Source organism: Austrofundulus limnaeus, unplaced genomic scaffold (assembly GCF_001266775.1).
Source record: "Austrofundulus limnaeus strain Quisiro unplaced genomic scaffold, Austrofundulus_limnaeus-1.0 Scaffold10, whole genome shotgun sequence".
NCBI lineage: Eukaryota > Metazoa > Chordata > Actinopteri > Cyprinodontiformes > Rivulidae > Austrofundulus > Austrofundulus limnaeus.
Window position 1 is genome coordinate 1,499,728 of NW_013952412.1, and position 8,407 is coordinate 1,508,134.

The 8,407-nt window shown below is 36.6% G+C and overlaps 1 protein-coding gene across 1 annotated transcript in view; it reads right to left on the reverse strand.

Annotated features, from left to right (window-relative positions):
- rhoab (ras homolog gene family, member Ab) overlaps window positions 1-6,789 on the reverse strand; it is a 14,528-nt gene extending 7,739 nt beyond the window's left edge. Inside the window, exon 1 of the mRNA XM_014001772.1 lies at window positions 6,679-6,789. The gene's annotated coding sequence lies outside the window, so the exon portion shown is untranslated. The remainder of the gene's footprint in view (window positions 1-6,678) is intronic.
- Window positions 6,790-8,407: the final 1,618 nt, after the last annotated feature.

Genomic DNA, 8,407 nt, shown 5'->3' on the forward strand with positions numbered 1-8,407 from the left:
TGGAGTTTAAAGGGAATAACTTCTCTAAATGATCTTTATTTAGACAATAAGTTCGCCTCATTTGAACAGTTAGCACAGAAATTTGACATCCATAAGTCACAGTTCTTCGGTATTTACAACTGAGACATTTTGTAATGTCATGCTCTGGATGTTTTCCTCTACGCCCCCCACCTTCTCTTATAGATGAGATTCTGATGTGTAAGTCTGTAACAAAACGCTCTATGAGCAGAGTTTATTCTCTGCTCAGCTCATTTTCTGACTCCAATTTAGATTCTTTGAAGGGCAAGTGGGAGATGGACTAGGAGGAATCCATATCGGACACAGTTTGGCAAAAAAATTATTCAAAATATATATTCATCCTCAATATGTGTGAAACATGTTATAGTTCAATTCAAGGTAGTACATCGTCTACACTGGTCTAAGGACAGACTGAGCAAATTCAAAAGGGACTTGGATCCGTCGTGTGATCGCTGCAGACAATCTCCCGCCACACTTCTGCACACATTCTGGTCCTGTCCAAAGCTACATGGATACTGGCAAGGCATCTTTGACACCTTTTCAGGACTATTTGGARGAACTGTTCATCCATCACCARTCATCTCTCTCTTTGGGGTGGCTCCAGCAGAAGCTTCCTTCAGTGAACATCAGAGGACAGTGTTAGCTTTCTGCTCTCTACTGGCAAGAAGACTCATTCTTCTTCGATGGAAGGATCCACATCCTCCAGTATATGGTCATTGGTTAAGAGAAGTTATGTCTTACATTCATTTAGAGAAGATTAGATATACTGTTAGGGGATCTGTAAACAAATTCTTTGAAATCTGGCAGCCATTTATGTCGTACATGGAGAGAATTTCAGCAGATAACTTTGTGTAAAGGTCAAATATTGTTTCATGTACACAAACCTGTGCATTGTATCACTGATTTATGAATACAAGATGGTTTTATGTTGTTGCAGTAGATCCGTTATAGGAGGGGAGGGATGGGAGGGATTTTGGGTGTGTGTGTTTTGTTCTGTGTTTTTGTTAGTTTGTTTTTTCTGTAGTTTGTGTTAAAAAAAATAATAAAAAGACTTTGATCAAAAAAAATCACATTTAGATAAGGTTCCAGTAATTTATGGCAGCAAGACCTGACAGTGTAGGCATGAAAATGTATTTGACTGAGAGTTAAAGAGAAGTCTGTATAAATGAATGACAGTTTGGTGTCATAAGCTTCATGCAGCTTTGACACTTTGTTAGGGAAATAGCATTGATGAAAACTGAAACCAAGTAAAACAGTAATATGCCTCAGACTAAAATCTACTGGCTTAAAGCTAACGTTTTACCAACAACATTAAACAGGAAACTGATCATTTACGTCAATAGAAGCTCAAGTAGTGTGTTTAACATTAGTTTGTGTGGAAAGTACAAGAGCAATCTCTTACTCACCAAGAACACATTAAACATATAGTAGTGCTGCTGAGGACACGCAAGTTTCTCTGGGACTCAATGGTCTAGAAACACAAGAGTCAATTATGTCACTTGGCTTGTTTCTCCACCACAAACAGTTAGGTGGAGGTGTGGAGGAGAGCACACTCCCTGAAACCTCCCCTGTTTTTTTGAGTCATCAGTTAAGTTTTTGGTTTGATGAGGAACTCCATTTTTTGGAGCCGTGTAAAAAGGAAAATTACTACTTTTAGATGACTCACTGACCAAACATGCAAAATATGGCAATTGTGTAAAGTCTTTAAAAAAAAATACTGACTTGGTGACGAGCTTGTAAACATCCTTAAAGGTAAAACACACAAAAGGTTCCAAAATTGCCTGCCTAAATACAGCAACAAAAGTAATGAGTCAGGATTTACATTTACCAATTTATTTTCAAAATGATAAAACATAACTAGTTCAGCCTTTAGGTAAATTAGCTTCTGTTCCAGAGATACCCCAAAAGTGCTGTAAGGTGCAGGCTTTCTATAATGGTACACCCATAAGTAGGACAGCGGTGTCAAAAAAGATTAGACCATTCCCTCAATGACTTGAGCATAAAAAAAGGCTAAAATTGGGACAGCTGTAGCCTAGGGGCTGGTCAATGTTTGAATAATATGACCAGTGGGTGAACTATATATGTTGGCCTGCTTTTAACAAATTACATATGGATGACTACTACATTTTTTTAAACAATTATGTTTGAACATCTTTTTGGAGTCTGATCTTCTTAATACAAAAGGAGACATAGATCAGAGTTTGTATTTATTTTTTTTTTCTTGCCAAGAAAGATGCAAGGAAATACGCACCAGGGGCATTTTAAAGACAAGGAGGGATACTGTGTAAAGGCAGAAAAAAAAAAGAGTCATCTAGCTTTGGAAAAATATGGCATCCGAAGCCCTTCTTGAAAAACGAGTTGTAATTCTATCATGTAATAAGGCAAAGGGTCAAAAAAGGGGAAACCATCCAGGTCACATTTGCAAAAACTAACTATTTTCAGTTGACAGAATTTTTTTATCAATACTGAAGTTTATCCTAGAAAAATAATCAGATAAAACAAATGAAATTCTCTCTTCATACATAGAAAAATACTCCCCCAAATGCTTAAATAAAACCTGCTTTTAGCGCAAAATTACAATTGTGATAACTAACAATAAAAAAAATAAAACCATATACTTTGCAAATAAAAACATTCCACTAATTTAATCGTTTACAGTGAGGGCTTCCCTCGGTTCTGAAAGCAATGCATTAAATTTAATTAGAGCACAAATATTAAAAACAATTTCCCCCGATTTGGAAAAGGTATGACCTACCTACCTCCCATGGTTTGCAGACTTGACTGACCTGGTTAACACGTCCCTTATATACTGTAGAGCAAAGTCAACTAACGCTTTATAATAAAGAAGTAAGACTTAACACTATCATCCATATGGCTTCAAAAACCATTGGGAAATTGCCGCCCACTACATAATTAAATTGAGCAGGTGTTAATACCTAGCCAGCATGGATTTAGAAGTCATACTAAAATTAAACTTGCTGCCTTGTCAGTCACTGAACACAAGCTTCTGTTGTGTAAATGACAAAACTATATTTGAAGCTCAAACTGTTTTTATTTGGTGGACAAATTTTGCATTTAATCGTGATGAGACTGGTTATTCAAGTAGTTAGACAAGCATATACGATCAATAACATCCTGATCAGATGTACTTGAGTAATTTTAATCCTAGCAGCTAATAAGGACCAACCTACATGTGCAAATCCCTACCCCATCTGCTAGCTACCTGACAAGAGACTGATATAAAATTAGGAGACAAACAACTGACAAGGAGAGAGATGCAGATAACCCCGCCAGGATTAAATTAACAGAAGGTTAAATACAAAAAGAACAACAGGAAGTATTACTGTGATAAACACTGTGAGGAGAGACATGTGACAGCTGCCAGCAGGGGTAAACCACCTTGTTAGAGCTATAATTTTCAGGCAACATCCCCAGCAGGGGATTTTGATTGATAATTTCCACACACGCTGATTAATTGCTGGGTTTCCCTTGAGATACATTTTTGTGACGAGATTTTTTTTTATTCTTCTATCAAAATTGACTCACTTTACTACAGAATGACTGGTATCTACTGTGATGAAGTCAACTGTGATTCAATCAAAGACACAATCAGTATTTTTGACGGCAGGTCAGCACATCAAACCCACTTACTGTGAAAACCTAAGCCTAAACCTTTTGGAGCTGCTGCTGAAGTATTGTTCATTGCCACCTTGTATGACACAGCTTCCACTGTATGATCAAAGTGGCTACTGTTTACATGATGATTCATCGCATCCTTTGTGAAAACCTCACAAGCTGCAGTTGCATTTTAAGGCCTGTGTGTGCTGCTGGCAGGCAATATCCCACGCAGTCTTCTGGGTGGAAAATTAGCCCCTTTTGCAGAATATTAACTGACTGCAAAGTGCTGAAAGATTTCAGGGATATAACATGATTGAAAATGGTATGAAATGGTAAATACACAACAGTTTCCTCTAGATGGTTGGTTATTATTCCAGTTTTTTTTTCAGCAAAAAACATGGATAATGAAAATAAATACAAAACAGTCAAATATTTGTAAAAAAAAAAAAGGCTAATTTATCAAGTAAACAAGCAGTTGTCTAAATCCATTATACTTGAAGCAACTTTCTTATCAAAGGTCTGGATTTAAAGACTGAATGTGTAAACACCTTGGTCTTATTTCCAAAGGAAATAAAAATAGAAATCAAAATAAATACCTACATAAACAGCACGAATAATTTAGTAAAAAAAAAAAACTTGTTCTACACCAGAATCCACTGTATCTAAATTGTTTGGCTCTTGAAAGCACAAAAACGTTAAACGGATAAGAAATAGACAAAAATGCCACAAGTCAGATTTTACCTAGAGATTTAAAATTAGTTGATTTCCAAATCACAGAAAGCTTTTGACCCAGTGACTAAATTATTTTTAAAATCAACTAAAATTCTCAGCAGCTAAAATAGCATTGGCATAACACACTATTTAGAATAAAATCTAGCTAGAGATAAAACTAACGTCCTCCATCAAAAATGCTAGTCCATTATAAGTTTTTTTGTTTTAAAAAACACAATTCTAAATCCAACAGAGCTTCACATAAATATGCAACCTAAATACAAAAATCAATACAAGTACATACACACTGTACTTTTATTGCAAGCTTGCTACTTTTAGACTTATGGTTCCCAGCCACAAGCTAAGCAAGTGGTGAATCCATTACAGCAACATTAACAACAGTTCACGCTTCACAGATGATGACATTCAGTGAATCACAGCCATCAAATCCTGTCAACGCTGACACAAAACCGCAAGTCGTATAGAGAAGCTGTCAGTTTACAAATTAGGCATACTAGGATAAATAATTAAGGTGACCCACAAAGGTTCAATTACCATTTGTCACTTATCTCAAGAATAGCTTTAAATGGACTTTCAAATGCAACAATTTTATAAAACTTTTTAAAATATATAGAAAATAACTGCTTTGTTAAATGCATCACTGATGTCCTGTAATCAAAAGTTAATGCACACGAATAAAAAAATAAAAAAACAGACAGAATCAACTGCTTTAAAAAAAATCAAATGTTCCCTTAATTGATTCTTCCTTTTGCACACATTCTTAGACAAAAGAAAGACCCAAAATTGGCAGCGTACATATCTAATACTGATGAAAAGCCCTGATTAATGGGTATTTTTTCCGTGTAAAATTTTGCCATTTGTTTAAATATGATACAGGCTGGCTCACCTCTGCATGGCTGAGGAGAAATGAATTTACTCAACAGCTTCAAGGGTGGCAGCGTGAAAAACCTGCAGTAAAAAGCATGCTCACACCAAGCTGTGTTACGCACATCAAAATGAACATTGTAATGGTGGTAACTGCTATGTTAGGAAGCTTTTATACTCCAACACAACAAAAGACAAATTAAAATACAAAACAAATTGAGTAACTTCCTTTTTGAAAAGCTGTTTTTACTAAATTATGCCTCTTTAAAAGATCTGAACGTGTTTATTTGGACAGTAAAAATGCTACACGCATTCATTTTGGCATTTTAAATAAATGAATACATTCCTTATAGCATCGGTAAGTGGCAGCTTGAGAAACACTGCAGCTATCATTCATCTCTGAACAAGAGCATATGACATTTCTAATTTTGAAATTCTCAATTTGAATACAAAACCATGACCTTAAATATAAACGAGGATTCAAAATAAAAATAAAAAATTGATGACTGTAATTTTGACTGTGGTTCCCAGCCCCAGGTGGTGATTAAATAATGTGGCTGATTTAAAAAAAAGGGACATCTGAAACATAGGGTGAGCTGACTGCTGCATGCAAGGTATGGAAAAAGTTGCTTTATACCACAGTAAATACTACCAGTGTTAAGCAAACATTTTTTTAAACCAACTAGCCACTGGGTGGGTCACCAGAAAGATGGCGTCATCACATAGGCAACAGATGGCCAGTGTGTCCGCAGTGAAAGAAAGGGTGGGTGGCCCTGACTCAACCTACACACCATGTCAGATCGACTAGGTTTAAAATGTTCACTACACAATGTAGAAAAACTAAGTATCAAAGCTGAAACGATGTGTTGTGTGGTCCTACCCAACCCTCGCAAAAATCGACAATAAAACGCAGATGTAGAATTTAAATAAAGTTTGCCTACTGCTCAGCTGTATCCTGCAATGTGAAATAACACACAGGGAAGATGTAACTTTATTTACCTAATCAGGGGAAAGACGGACACTCACCGGGAAGCCGCCCGGTAAGGTTGATCAGACGAGGCAAGTAAGGAAAAGGACTTCATTGTTTGGTTGCGGCTCGCAGATCTCTAGGCCAGTCCTTGAAGCGTCAGTTTTTAAACCTGACTTTAGTTTTCACAGTTTAACTAAAGCCTTTCGTTGCGTTTTGTATATACGTTTTAGTCCCAGCAGCTTCGGTGCTGAAACACAGCAGTTTTCAACACAACTAACGAGGCAATCGCGGAAGAGGCGCGGAGAAATTCAAGTGGGTTCGAAAAGGAAAAGCCTCCTTAGCTGCAAGCTAACCTCGCTAGCACGGCCTCTGAAAGCCAAGGACAACCTTAAAAAATGATGCTCTAAAGTTTTAAAGTAGGCTACGCGGAACCAGAACCCCCTCGCTGTCGCTGGGTAGTCAATAAAGAAGTTTACCTTCAGTTTATGTGCCAGGCAGTGGGGTTTTAGCAGCTCAGGATATCTCGAAGCTCAGCAGCTCTCCGGTCTTTTTCTTCTGCTTCCTTCTGTCCCAATCTGATACAATGAATTAGTTCACGGGAGCGCGCAGCCGCTGTTTGTAGCTGGGGGAGGGGTGGCGGGCACGAGCTTGAGAGCCACGCCTGCGCGGGCACGACACTGAGCAGTGTTTTATAGAAATCTGTCAGCTGAATTACATCAAGCTATGAACATAGTCTGTTTTCGGGCGTGGCGTTTGTGACACTTTTATTACAGTTATAACGCGACTTACATTCTTAATACCAACAAAGTTAGAAATTTGTATCAGTAATGGTAAAAAGTACAAGAAATCTAAGGGGCTACTTCCTAAACCCACACTTAAAAGTAAAAATACTCACAAAATATGTTTTTTTGTTATTCATTTTAGCTTCTACGGGTGTTTTGCAAGAGTTTGGTTCCAGTTGAAAAGCACTTTAATCTGCTAATTCTGACTCCATCCAGGATGTCTTGTTTAACAGTCACTATATTAGCCTACTTAATTATTAAATTATTGTGATTACACATTCTCAGGGGAACTAATAGTTGTAAGCATAAATTAATTAAATTTATTGTTGATTTAAGAAATGGATCTGGAGTTAACTGCAGGAAGCACTTTGTGCGTAGGCTACTGCGCCACCTGCTGACCAATCAGGGTATTAAAAATGAGAAAATCTCGTAAAATATTTAGGAATTCCTCAAAATATTAGCTGACTAAAATGGCCTGTTTACTTTGTATCCTTTTGGTTAAAACATGTATTCTCCTCAGAGAAAATTCAGTCCAATAAATGGAGTCCTCTGTGTATGTCCTTGATGATCAGTCACATCCACATTTACTGTAGGGCAGCAGAAATCACAACCCATCAGAAATTAAAGTTCTCATTTAGTCCTGAAAACTAAAGCAGAACTCTGTATAAAATACGCCTCCGTGTTAGAAAAAAGAGAATTTCATCATTACTGTGAAAAAGATCGGTTTTAGCTATAAACCAAAAAGAAGACATGCATTTTTTTAAATCTAAAAACAAAACAGTTTTGTGAGCGACCACCTTTGACAGTAATCAGAGCAGCAGTCATTCAGCTTTGGGGAAACCTTTTTATACACGTCAAGGAGGCTTATTATGGCTCATTGTTATAAAATTTTCATCTTTAAAATGTGTAGTTTAACAGATTGGTTAATTGCAAAATGTATTATTTACTATACAAGCTTCATAATGGACTGGTTCTGAAATCCTGAAGTAATGTGATAATGCAGTGATGTATGAAGTATTTACATGTTTGCTGATTTCTTTTTTATTTTTTAAATTTATGACAAAATGCAGAAAGATGTGGAAATTAAGAGCGCTGCTCAAATACCTTCAGGAAGCAAAAGTCTGTGATCAAAATCTTAACACCAGTCAAAAAAGTGCAAGAATTTGCATTTTGCACTATTGGATCTTAAGAAGGTTGTAAGTAGAGCTTCATAATGTTAAAAGAAGAAATCAGTGCAAGAGACAAGAACTTTTGAGCAGGGAATTTTCTGAAAACTGCATTTACACTCAAACATGATTTTTTTCAGCTGATCAAAAGTTTAAGACCATAGCTCAAAAAAAAATCCCGAAAACCCCCCAAAACAGAAATCAAAGTGTCAAAAAAAGAAGGACTCAGTAATGAGTAGCTCCACCATTCTTATTGA